A 14,326-nucleotide genomic window follows, 5' to 3' on the forward strand; every position below is an offset into this window, starting at 1 on the left:
TTTCAAAACTGTTCTATCAAAAGGAAGGTTCAATTCTGTGAGTTGAATGCACACATCAAAAAGAAGTTTCTGAGAATGCTTCCGTCTAGTTTTTATGAGAAGATATTTCCTTTTCTTCTATAGGCCTCAAAGCACTCCAAATAACCACTTACAGATTCTAGAAAAAGAGTGTTCCAAAACTGCTCTATGAAACATTATGTTCAATTCTGTGAGTGGAATGCACACATCTCAAAGATGTTTCTGAGACTGCTTCTGTCTAGTTTTTATGTGAAGATATACCCGTTTCCAAAGAAGGCCTCAATTCGGTCCAAATATCCACTTGCAGGTTCTTAGAAAGCATGTTTCACAACTGCTGTATGAAAAGATTTTTTCACCTCTGTGAGTTCAATGCAAACATCACAAAGAAGTTTCTGAGAATGCTTTGTCTAGTTTTTATGTGAAGATATTTCCTTTTCTACCATACGCCTCAAAGCACTGCAAATATCCACTTGAAGATTCTACAAAAAGAGTGTTTCAAAACTTCTCTATCAAAAGGAAGGCTCAACTCCATGAGTTGAATGCACACACCAAAAATTAGTTTCTGAAAATTCTTCTATCTAGATTTTATTTCAAGATATACCCTTTTCCAATGAAAGCTTCAAAGCACTCCACATATCCCCTTGCAGATTTTACAAAAAGAGTGTTTCAAAATGGCTCGATGAATCGTTATGTTCAACTCTGTGAGTCGAATGCACACATCACAAAGAAGTTTCTTAGGATACTTCTGTGTAGTTTTTATATGAAGATATTTCCTTTTAAACTGAAGGCCTCAAAGAGCTCCAAATTTCCTCTTGCAGATTCTGCAAAAAAAGTTTTTCAAAACTGTTCTATGAAAAGGAAGATTCAACTTGGTGAGTTGAATGCTCACATAACAAAATAGTTTCTGAGAATGCTTCTGTGTACTTTTATGTGAAGATATTCCTGTTTCTGATGAAGTCTTCAAAACGGTCCAAATATCCCATTGCAGATTCTAGGAAAAGAGTGTTTCAAAAGTGTTCTATCAAGAGGAAGGTTCAACTCTGTGAGTTAAAAGCACACATCACAAAGAAATCTCTGAGAATGCTTCTGTCTAATTTTTATGTGAAGATATTCCCGTTTCCAACAAAGGCCTCAAAACGCACCAAATTTCCACTTGCAGATTCTACAAAAACAGTGTTTCAAAACTGCTCTATGAAAAGGAAGGTTCACCTCTGTGAGTTGAATGCACACATCACAAAATAGTTTCTCAGAATCCTTCTGTCTAGTTTTTATGCGAAGCTATTCCAGATTCCAATGAAGGCCTCAAATCGGTCTATCCCCTTGCAGAATCTACAAAAACAGTGTCTCTAAACTCCTCTATCAAAAGGAAGGATCAACACTGTCAGTTGAATGCACACATCACAAAAAAATTCTGAGAATTCTTCTTTCTTGTTTTTGTGTGCAGGTACTCCCATTGCCAAAGAAGGCCACAAAGCATTCCAAGTATTCACTTGCAGATTCCACAAAAAGACAGTTTCAAAACTGTTCTATGAAAAGATATGTACAATTCTATGAGTTGAATGCACACATCACAAAGAAGTTTCTGAGTATGCTTCTGTGTAGTTTTTATTTTACGATATTTCCTTTTCCACCATAGCCCAAAATCACTAAAAGTGTCCATTTGCAGATCCTAAAAAAGAGTGTTTCAAAAATGCTCTTTAAAAAGATAGTTCAACTCCTTGAGCTGAATGCACAAATCACAAAGAAGTTTCTGAGAATGCTGCTGTCTACTTTTTATGTGAAGAATTTCCGGTTTCAAATGAAGGCCTCAAATCGTTCCAAAATTCCACTTGCAGAAGATAGAAAAAGAGTGTTTCAAAACAGCTCTATGAAAAATTATGTTCAACTCTGTGAGTTGAATTCAAACATCAGAAAGAAGTTTAGGAGAATGCATCTGTCTAGTTATTATGTGAAGACATTTCCTTTTGTACCGTAGGCGACAATGTGCTCCAAATATCCACCAGTAGATACTTCAAAAAAAGTGTTTCAAAACTATCCTATCAAAAGGAAGGCTCAACTCTGTGAGTTGAATGCACACATCACAAAGTAGTTTCTGAGAATGCTTCTGTCTAGTTTTCATTTGAAGATATTCCCGTTCCCAATGAAGTCTTCAAAGCGCTCCAAATATCCACTTGCAGATTCTACAAAAAGAGTGTTTCAAAACTGCTGTATCAAAAGGAAATTTCAACACTGTTAGTTGAATGCACACATCACAAAGGAGTTTCTGAGATTGTTTCTGTCTAGTTTTTAAGTGAAGATATTTCCTTTTCTACCATAGGCCTCCAAGTGCTCCAAATATCCAATTTCAGATAATACAAAAAGAGTGATTCAAAACTGGTCTATCAAAACAAAGTTTCAATTCTGTGATTTGAATGCACACATCACAAAGATGTTTCTGAGAATGTGTTTGTCTAGTTTTTCAGTGAAGACTGTTCCTTTTTACCATAGGCCTCAAAACGTTCCAAATGTCCCCTTACAGATTCTAGAAAAAGAGTGCTTCAAGACTGCTCTATAAAAGGGAAGGTTTAACTCTGTGAGTTGAATGCACACATCTTCAAGAATTTTCTGAAAATGCTTCTGTCTAGTTTTTATGTGAAGAAATTCCCGTTTTGAACCAAAGCCTCAAATCGGTGAAATATACCCTTGCAGATTCTACAAAAAGAGTGTTTCAAAACTGCTCCATCAAAAGGAATGTTGAACTCTGTGAGATGAATGCATAGATCACAAAGTAATTTCTGAGAATGCTTCTGTCTATATCTACACATAAAAAATGTGCAGATATTCCTGTTTCCAATGAAGTCCTAAAAGCGTTCCCATTATCCACTTGCAGATTCTAAAAAAAGAAGGTTTCAAAACTGTTCTATGAAAAGTTATGTTCAACTCTGTGAGTTGAATGCACACGTCACAAAGAAGTTTCTGAGAATGCTTCTCTCTAGTTTTTATGTGAAGATATTTCCTTTTCCACCGAAGGCCTGAAATCACTCCAAATGTCCACTTGCACGTTCCAAAAAAAAAAAAAAAAAAAGTTTTCAAAGCTACTCTAGCAAAAGGAAGGTTGAACTGTTTAAGTTGAATGCACACATCAAAAAGTAGTTGCTGACAATGCTTCTGTCTAGTTTTTATGTGGAGATATTCCTGTTTCCAAAGAAGGCCTCAAATTGGTCCAAATATCCCCTTGCAGATTCTACAAAAAGAGTGTTTCAAAACTGCTCTATGAAAAGGTATGTTCAATTCTGTGAGTTGAATGCACACATCACAAAGAAGTTTCTGGGAATGCTTCTGTCTAATTTTTATGGGAAGATATTCCCGTTTCCAATGAATGAATCAAACAGTCCAAATATCCACTTGCAGATTCTACAGAAAGAGTGTTTCAAAACTGTCCTATGAAAACTTATGTTCTACTCTGTGAGTTGAATGCACACATCACAAAGAAGTTTCTGAGAATGTTTCTGTGTAGTCTTTATGTGAAGATTTTCCCGATTAAAACGAAGGCCTCAAATTGGTAAAATTATCCACTTGCAGGATTTCAAAAAGACTGTTTCACAACTGCTCTATGAAAAGGCATGTTCAACTCTGTGAGGTGAATGCAAATATCACAAAGAAGTTTCTGTGAATGCTTCCGTCTAGTTTTTATTTGAAGATATTTCAATTTCCACCATAGCCCTCAAAGCGATACAAATGTCCATTTGCAGATTCTACAAAAAGAGTGTTTCAAAGCTGCTCTATCAAAGGAAATGTTCATCTCTGTGAGTTGAATGCACACATCACAAAGTAGTTTCTGAGAATGCTTCTGATTTTATTTGAACACATTCCCGTTTCCAATGAAGGCTTCAAAGCTCTCCAAGTATCCAATTGCAGATACTACAAAAAGAGTGTTTCAAAACTGCTCTATCAAAAGGAAGATTCAACTCTGGGAGTTGAATGCACACAACACAAAGAAGTTTCTCATAATGCTTCTGTCTAGTGTTTATGTGAAGAGATTTCCTTTTCCAATGAAGTCCTCTAAGCACTCCAATTGTCTACTACCAGATTCTGCAAAAAAATGTGTTTCAAAACTGCTCTATGAAAAGGACGGTTCAACTCTGTGAGTTGAATGCACAGATCACAGAGAAGTTTCTGAGATTGCTTCTGTCTAGTTTTATGTGAAGATGTTGCCTTTTCCACCAAAGACCTCAAAGCACTACAAATGTCCACTTGCAAATTCCATAAAAAAGGTTTCAAACTGCTCTATCAAAAGGAAGTTTCAGCTCTGTGAGCTGAATGCACACATCACAAAGAAGTTTCTGACAGTGCTCAGGTCTTGTTTTTATCTGAAGATATTCCCGTTTGCAACGAAAGCCTCAAATTGGTCCAAATATCCCCTTTCAGATTGTACAAAAAGAGTGTTTCAAAGCTGCTCTGTGAAAAGTTATGTTCAAATCTGTGAGTCGAATGCACACATCACAAATTAGTTTCTGAGAATGCTTCTGTCTAGATTTTATGTGAAGATATTCCCGTTTCCAATGAAGGCTTCACACTGTCCAAATATGCTCTTGCAGATTCTACAAAAAGAGTGTTTCAAAACTGCCCTATGAATAGTTATGTTCAACTCCATGAGTTGAATGCACACATCACAAAGTAGTTTCTGAGAATCCTTCTGTCTAGTTTATATGTGAAGATGTTCCCTTTTTCAATGAAGGCCTCAAATCATTCCAAATATCCACTTGCAGGTCCTTCAAAAAGAGTGTTCAACAACTGCACTAAGAAACTGTATGTTCAACTCCGTGAGTTGAATGCAAACATTCCAAAGTTGTTTCTGAGAATTTTTCTTTGTAGTTTTTGGTTGAAGATATTTCCTTTTCCACGATAGCCCTCAAGGTGCTACAAATGCCCTCTTTCAGATTCTACAAAAAAGAGAGTTTCTAAACTGCTTTATCAAAAGAAAGGTTCAACTCTGTGAGTTGAATGGCCATATCACAAAGTTGTTTCTGAGAGTGCTTCAGTCTAGTTTTCATGTGAAGATATTTCCTTTTCCACCGGAGAACTCAAAGTGCTCCAAATGTCCACTTTCAGATACCTCAAAAAAACTGTACCTAAATGGCTCTATCAAAAGGAAGGTTCAACTCTGTAAGTCGAATGCACACAAAAGAAAGAACTTTCTGAGAATGCTCAGTCTAGATTTTATGTGAAGATATTTCCTTTTCCACTGAAGGCCTCAAAGCGCTCCAATTGTCCACATTCACATTCCACAAAAAAAGGTTTCAAAACTACTCTATCAAAATGAAGGTTTAACTCTTTGAGTTGAATGCACACATCACAAAGAAGTTTCTGACAATGCTTTTGTCTAGTTTTTATGTGACGATATTCAAGTTTCCAACAAAGGCCTCAAATCGGTCCAAATATCCCCTTACAGATTCTACAAAAAGACTGTTTCAAAACTGCTCTATGAAAAGTTATGTTCAAATCTGTGAGTTGAATGCACCCATCACAAAGAAGTTTCTGAGAATGCTTCTGTGTAGTTTTTATGGGAAGATAATTCCGTTTCTAATGAAGCCCTGAAACGGTCCAAATATCCACTTGTGGATTATACAAAAAGAGTGTTTCAAAACTGCTCCATGAAAACTTATGTTCTGCTCCGTGAATTGAAAGCATACATCACAAAGAAATTACTGATAACGCTTCTGTCCACTTTTTATGTGAAGATATTCCTGTTTTTAATGAAGGCCCCAAATCTGTCCAAATATCCACTTGCAGGTTCTTCAAAAACAGTGTTTCACTACTGCTCTGTCAAAAGGAATGTTCAACTCTGTGAGTTGAATGCAAACTTCTCAAAGAAGTTTCTGAGAATGCTTCTGTCTGGTTTTTATTGGAAGATATTTCTTTTTCCACCACAGCCCTCAAAGTCCTACAAATTGTCCTCTTTCAGATTCTACAAAAAGAGTGTTTCAAAACTGCTCTATGAAAAGGATGGTTCAACTCTGTGAGTTGAATGCACAGATCACACAGAAGTTTCTGAGATTGCTTCTGTCTAGTTTTATGTGAAGATATTTCCCTTTCCACCAAAGGCCTCAAACTGTCCAATTGCCGATTCTACACAAAATGTTTCAAAACTGCTCTATCAAAAGGAAGTTTCAAATCTGTCAGCTGAAGTCACACATGAAAAAGAAGTTTCTGAGAATGCTTCTGTCTAGTTTTTATGTGAAGATATTCCCGTTTCCAACGAAGGTGTCAAAGAGGTCTAAATATCCACTTGCAGATTCCACAGAAAGAGTGTTTCAAAACTGCTCTATGAAAAGTTACATTGACCTCTGTGAGGGGAATGCACACATCTGAAAGAAGTTTTTGAGAATGTTTCTGTCAAGTTTTTCTGTGAAGATATTCCTGTTTCCAATGAAGGCCTCAAATCTGTCCAAATAACCACTTGCAGGTCCTTAAAAAAGAGTGTTTCACTACTGCTCTATGAAAAGATATGTTCAACTCTGTGCGTTGCATGAAAACATCACAAAGAAGTTTCTGAGAATGATTCTGTCTAGTTTTTATTTGAAGATATTTCTTTTTACACCAGAGCCCTCAAAGAGCTGTAAATGTCCACTTGCAGATTCTACAAAAAGAGCGTTTCAAAACTACTCTATCATAAGAAGGGTTGAACTCTGTGAGTTGAATATACATATCACAAAGTAGTTTCTGAGAATGCTTCTGTCTTGTTTTTATTTGAAGATAATCCCGTTTCCAAAGAAGGATTCAAAGAGCTCCAAATATCCACTTGCAGATTCTGCAAAAAGAGTGTTTCAAAACTGTTCTATCAAAAGGAAGACTCAAATCATTGAGTTGAATGCACACATCACAGAGATGTTTCTGATAATGTTTCTGTCTAGTTTGTATGTGAAGATATTTCCTTTTCCACCAAAGGCCTTGAAGCGCTCCAAATGTCCTCTTGCAGAATCTACAGAAAGTGGGTTTCAAAACTGATATAGCAAAAGGAAGGTTCAACTCTGTGAGTTGAGTGCACATATCACAAGAAGTTTCTAAGAATGTTTCTGTCCAGCTTTTATGTGAAGATATTCCAGTTTCCAAAGAAGCCCTCAAATATGTCCAAATATCCCATTGCAGATCCTACAAAAACATTGTTTCAAAACTGCTCTATCAAAAGAAAAGTTCAACTCTGTGAATTGAATGAACACATCACAAAGACGTTTATGAGAATGCTTCTGTCTAGTTTTTATGTGAAGATATTCCGTTTCCAACAAAGGCCTGAAATCATTTCAAATTTCCCTTGCAGGTTTCACAAAAAGAGTGTTTCACAACTCCTCTATTAAAAGGTATGTTGAACTCTGTCAGTTGAATGCAAACATCACAAGGATATTTCTGAGAATGCTTCTGTCTAGTTTTTATTTGAAGATATTTCATTTTCCAATATAGTCCTCCAAATACTACAAATGTCCTTTGCAGATCCTAGAAAAACAGTGTTTTATATCTGCTCTATCAAAAGGAAGGTTCAACTCTGTGAGTTGAATGTGCACATCACAAAGAAGTTTCTGAGAATGCTTCAGTCTTGTTTTTATTTTAAGATATTCTCTTTTCCAATGAAGGATTCAAAGCACTCCAAATATCCACTTGCAGATTTTACAAAAATAGTGTTTCAAAACAGCTGATCAACAGGAAAGTTCAACTCAGTGAATTGAATGCACACATCACAAACCAGTTTCTGAAAACCCTTCTGTCTAGTTTTTATGTGAAGACATTTCCTTTTCCTCAGAAGGCCTCAAAGTGCTCCCAATATCCACTTGCATATTCTACAAAAAGAGTATTTCAAAACTGCTCTATCAAAAAAAGAAGGTTCAACTAGGTGAGTTGATTGCACACATCACAAAGAAGTTTCTGAGAAGGCTTCTGTCTAGTTTTAAGTGAAGATATTCCCGTTTCCAACGAATGCCTCAAATCAGTCCAAATATCCCCTTGCAGATTCTACAAAAAGAGTGTTTCAAAACTAATCTATCAAAAAGGAGCTTCAACTCTGTGAGTTGAATGCACACATCATAAAGGTGTTTCTGACAATGCTTCTGTCTGGTTTTTATTTGATGATATTTACTTTTGGAGCACTGGCCTCAAAGTACTCCAAATATTCACCTGCAGATTCTATTAAAAGAGTGTTTCAAAACTGCTCTATCAAAAAAAGTTCAAATTTGTTAGTTGAATGCACTCATCAAAAAGAAGTTTCTTAGAATGCGTCTGTCTAGTTTTTAGGTGAAGATATTTACTTTTAGAGCACTGGCCTCAAAGCGCTCCAAATATTCACTTGCAGATTCTACAAAAATACTGTTTCAAAACTGCTCTATCAAAAGGAAGTTTCAACTCTGTGAATTCAATGCAGACATCACAAAGAAGTTTCTGAGAATGCTTCTGTCTAGTTTTTAAGTGAAGATATTTCCTTTTCCAGCATAGGCCTCAAAGTGCTCCAAATATCCACTTGCAGATTCTAGAAAAAGAGTGCTTCACAACTTCTCTAGCAAAAGGAATGTTCAGCACTGTGAATTGAATGCACTCATCACAAAGAAGTTTCTGAGAATGCTTCTCTATTGTTTTTATGTGAGGATATTCCCTTTTCCAGCTTAGGCCTCAAAGTGCTCTAAGTATTGACACGCAAATACTACAAAAAGAGTGTTTCAAAGCTGCTGTATCAAAAGGATGGTTTAACTCTACATGTTGAATGCACACGTCACAAATAAATTTTTGAGAATGTTTCTATCTTGTTTTAATGTGAAGATATTTCCTTTTCCAGCATAGTCTTCAAAGCACTCCATATATACACGTGCAGATCCTCTAAAAACAGTGTTTCAAAACTGCTCTATCAAAAGAAAAGTTCAGCTCTGGGAGTTGAATGCACCCATCACAAAGAAGTTTGAGAAAACGCTTCTCTCTAGTTTTTAAGTGAAGATATTTCCTTTTCCAGCATAGGCCTCAAAGCACTGCAAATAACCAATTGAAAATTCTACCAAAAAGGTGTTTCAAAACTGCTCTATAAAACAGAAGGTACAAGTCTGTGAGTTGAAAACACACACCAAAAATTAGTTTCTGAGAAGGCTTCCGTCTAGTTTCTTTATGAAGATATTTCCTTTTCCACCAGAGGCACAATCGCTCCAAATATTCACTTGCAGATTCTGCAAAAAGAGTGTTTCAAAACTGCTCTATCAAAAGGATGGTTCAACTCTATGACTTGAATGTAGACATCACAAAGAAGTTTCTGAGAATGCTTCTGTCTAGTTTTCATATGAAGATGTTTCCTTTTCCAGCATGGGCCTCCAAGCGCTCCCAATATTGACTTGGAGATTCTGCAAAAAGATTGTTTCAAAACTGCTCTATCAAAAGAAAGATTCAACTCTGCATGTTGAATGCACACAGAACAAAGAAGTTTGTGAGAATGCTGCTGTCTAGTTTTTATGTTAATATAATTCCTTTTCCAGCATTGGCCTCGAAACACTCCAAATATCCACTTGCAGATTCTACAAAAAGAGTGTTTCAAAACTGCTCTATAAAAACAAAGTTTTAACTTTGATAGTTGAATGCACACATCAAAAAGAATTTCTTAGAATGCTTCAGTCTAGTTTTAAGGTGAAGATATTCCCTTTTCCAGAATAGGAATCAAAGCGCTCCAAATATTCACTTGCAGATTCTACAAAAATAGTGATTCTAAATTGCTCTATCAAAAGGAAGATTCAACTCTGTGAATTGAATGAAGTCATCACAAAGCAATTTCTCAGAATGCTTCTGTATAGTTTTTAAATGAAGATATTTCCTTTTCCAGCATAGTCCTCGAAATGCTCCAAATATCCACCTGCAGATTCTAGAAAAAGGGTGTTTCAAAACTGCTCTATCAAAAGGAATGTTCAGCACTGTGAATTGAATGCACACATCACAAAGAAGTTTCTGAGAATGCTTCTCTCTTGTTTGTATGTGAGAATATTCCCTTTTCCAGCTTAGGCCTCAAAGCGCTCCAAATATCCACTTGCAGATTCTGCAAAAAGAGTGTTTCAAAACTGCTCTATAAATAGGGTGGTTCAGCTCTGTGAGTTGAATGCGTACATCACAAAGAAGTTTCTGAAAATGCAGCTGTCTAGTTTTTATGTGAAGATATTTCCTTTTCCAGCTTAGGCATCAAAGTGCTCTAAGTATTCACATGCAACTTCTTCTTCAAAAAGAGTGTTTCAAAGCTGCTGTATCAGAAGGACGGTTTAACTCTATAAGTTGAATGCACATGTCACAAAGAAATTTTTGAGAATTCTTCTGTCTTGTTTTTATGTGAAGATATTTCCTTTTCCAGCATAGTCCTCAAAGCGCTCCATGTATACACTTGCAGATCCTCTAAAATCAGTGTTTCAAAACTGCTCTATCAAAAGAAAAGTTCAACTCTGGGAGTTGAATGCACACAACACAAAGAAGTTTGTGAAAACATTTCTCTCTTGTTTTTATGTGAAGATATTTCCTTTTCCAGCATAGGCCTCAAAGCGCTGTAAATAACCAATTGAAAATACTACAAAAAAGGTGTTTCAAAACTGCTCTACAAAACAGAAGGTACAAGTCTGTGAGTTGAAAGCACACACCACAAATTAGTTTCTGAGACGGCTTCCGTCTAGTTTCTACATGAAGATATTTCCTTTTCTACCAGAGGCCGCAATCGCTCCAAATATCCACTTGCAGATTCTACAAAAAGAGTGTTTGAAAACTGCTCTATCAAAAGGAAGGTTCAACTCTATGAATTGACTGCACATATCACAAAGAAGTTTCTGAGAATGTTTCTGTCTAGTTTTTTATGTGAAGATGTTTCCTTTTATAGCATAGGCCTTAAAGGGCTTCAAATATTCATTTGCCGATTCTACAAAAAGAGTGTTTCAAAATTGCTCTATCAAAAGGAAGGTTCAACTCTGTGAGTTGAATGCACACATCAAAAAGAAGTTATTGACAATGCTTCTCTCTACTTTTTATGGGAAGTTATTTCCTTTTCCAGCATAGGCCTCAAAGCGCTCCACATATATACTTGCAAATTCTGCAAAAAGAGTGTTTCAAAACTGCTCTATCAAAAGGAAGGTTCAACTCTGTGAGTTGAATGCATGCATCACAAAGAAGTTTCTGAGAATGCTTCTGTCTAGTTTTTATGTGAAGATATTTCGTTTTCCAGGTTTGGCCTCAAATTGCTCCAAATATCCACTTGCAGATTATAAAAAAAGAGTGTTTCAAAACTGCTCTATCAAATGAAGTTTCAACTCTATAACTTGAATGTAGACATCACAAAGAAGTTTCTGAGAATGCTTCTGTCTAGTTTTTAAGTGAAGCTGTTTCCTTTTCCAGAATAGACCTCTAAGCGCTCAAAATATTGACTTGGAGATTCTGAAAAAAGATTGTTTCAAGACTGCTGTATCAAAAAGAAGGTTCAACTCTGTGTGTTGAATGGGCACAGAACAAAGAAGTTTGTGAGAATGCTGCTGTCTAGTTTTTATTTGAATATAATTCCTTTTCCAGCATTGGCCACAAAGCGATCCAAATATCCACTTACAGATTCTACAAAAAGAGTGTTTCAAAACTATTCTATCAAAAGGAAGGTTCAACTCTGTAAATTGAATGCACACATCTCATGGATGTTTCTGATAATGCTTCTGTCTAGTTTTTAGATGAAGATATTTTCTTTTACAGCATTGGCCTCAAAGCGCTCAAAATAACCACTTGCAGATTCTGCAAAAAGAGTGCTTCAAACCTGCTCTATCAAAATGATGTTTCAGCTCTGTGAATTGAATGCACACATCACAAAGATGTTTATGATAATGCTTCTGCCTAGTTTCTATGTGAAGATATTTCCATTTCCAGCATAGACCTTAAAGAGCTTCAAATATACACTTGCAGATACTACAAAAAGCTTTTCAAAGCTGCTGTATCAAAAGGAAGGTTCAACTCTGTGAGTTGAATGCAAACGTCACAAAGAAGTTTCTGAGAATGTTTCTCTCTACTTTTTATAGGAAATACTTATTTTTCCAGCATAGGCCTCAAAGCGCTCCAGATATCCACTTGCAGATTTTACAAAAAGACTGTTTCGAAACTGCTCTATCAAAAAGAATGTTCAACTCTGTGAGTTGAATGCACACATCAAAAAGAAGTTTCTGAGAATGCTTCTGTCTAGTTTTTATGTGAAGATATTCCCTTTTCCAGCTTAGAAATCAAAGTGCTCCAAATATCCCCTTGCAGATTCCACAAAATGAGTGTTTCAAAACTGCTCTATCAATAAAAGGGTTCAACTCCTTGAGTTGAATGCATATATCACAAAGAAGTTTCTGAGAATGCTACTATCTACTTTTTATGTGAAGATATTTCCTTTTCCAGCTTAGACCTTAAACTGCTTGCAATATTCACATGGAGATTCTACAAAAAGAGTGTTTCAAGCTGCTCTATCAAAAGGAACATTCAACTCAGTGTGTTGAAAGCACACATAACAAAGAAGTTCGTGAGAATGCTTCTGTCTAGTTTTTGTGAAGATATTTCCTTTTTCAGCATTGACCTCAAAGCGTTCCGTATATGCACTTGCAGATTCTCCAAAAATAGTGTTCCAAAACTGCTCTATCAAAAGGAAAGTTCAACTCTGTGAGTTGAATGAACACATCTCAAGGATGTTTCTGAAAATGCTTCTCTCTAATTTTTATGTGAAGATATTTCCTTTTCCATCATTGGCATCTAAGGGATCAAAGTATCCACTTGGATAATCTACAAAAAGAGTGTTCCAAAACTGCTCTATCAAAAGGATTGTTCAACTCGGTGAGTTGAAGCCACATATCACAAAGAAGTTTCTGAGAATGCTTCTGTATAATTTTTATGTGAAGATATTTCCTTTTCCAGCATATTCCTTAAAGCACTGCAAACAACCACCTGCAATTTCTACAAAAAGAGTCTTTCTAAACTGCTCTATCAAATGGAAAGTACAAATCTGGAAGTTGAAAGCATGCATCACAAATTAGTTTCTGAGAAAACTTCTGTTTAGTTTTTAAATGAACATATTTCCTTTTCCCCCAAAATCTGTAATCACTCCAAATATTCCCTTGCATATTCGAAAAAAAAAGAGTGTTTTGAAACTGCCCTATCAAAAGGAAGGTTCAACTCTGTGAGCTGTAGGCACACATCACAAAGAAGTTTCTGAGAACGCTTCTGTCTAGTTTTTAGGTGAAGATATTTCCTTTTCAAGCATTGTCCTTAAGGGACTCCAAATGTCCACTTGCAGATTCTATAAAAAGAGTGTTTCAAAACTGCGCTATCAAAAGGAATGTTCAACTCTATGAGTTGAATTCAGACATCACAAAGAAATTTCTGAGAATGCTTCTGTCTAGTTTTTACGTGAAGATATTTCCTTTTCCAGCACAGGCCTCAAGGCGTTGAAAATATCCTCTTGCAGATTCTACAAAAAGAGTGTTTCAAAACTGCTCTATCAAAAGGAAGGTTCAACTCTGTGTGTTGAAAGCACACACACATCACAAATAAGTTTCTGAGAATGCCTCTTTCTAGTTTCTACGTGAAGATATTTCCTTTTCCAAGCACAGGCCTCATAGCCTTCCAAATATCCACTTGCAGATACTTCAAAAATAGTATTTCAAAACTGGTCTATCAAAAGGAAATTTCATCTTTGTGATTTGAATGCACACACCACAAAGAAGTTTCTGAGTATACTTCTGTCTAGTTCTTATGGAAAAATATTTCCTTTTACAGCATAGGCCTCAAGATGCCCCTAGTATCCAGTAGCAGATTCTACAAAAAGAGTGCTTCCAAACTGCACTATCAAAAGGAAGGTTCAACTCTGTGAGCTGAATGCACACATCACAAAGAAGTTTCTGATAATATTTCTGTATAGTTTTTATGTGAAGATATTTCCTTTTCCAGCGTAGGCTTTCAAGGGCTTCAAATATCCAGTTGCAGATTATGCAAAAAGAGTGTTTCAAAACTGTTTTATCAAAAGGAAGGTACAACTGTGTGAGTTGAATGCACGCAGCAAAATGAAGTTTCTGAGAATACATCTCTCTACTTTTTATGGGAAGATATAACCTTTTCCAGCATAGGCCTCAAACCGCTCCAAATATCCTCTTGCAGATTCTGCAAAAACAGTGTTTCAAAACTGCTCTATCAAAAGGAGGTTTCAAAAGTGAAAGTTGATTACACATATCACAAAGAATTTTCTGAGAATGCTTCTCTCTACTTTTTATAGGCAGATATTTCCTTTTCCAGCATAGGCCTATTCACTCCAAATATGCACTTGCAGATTCTA

This window comes from Pongo pygmaeus, chromosome 17, assembly GCF_028885625.2.
Source record: "Pongo pygmaeus isolate AG05252 chromosome 17, NHGRI_mPonPyg2-v2.0_pri, whole genome shotgun sequence".
NCBI lineage: Eukaryota > Metazoa > Chordata > Mammalia > Primates > Hominidae > Pongo > Pongo pygmaeus.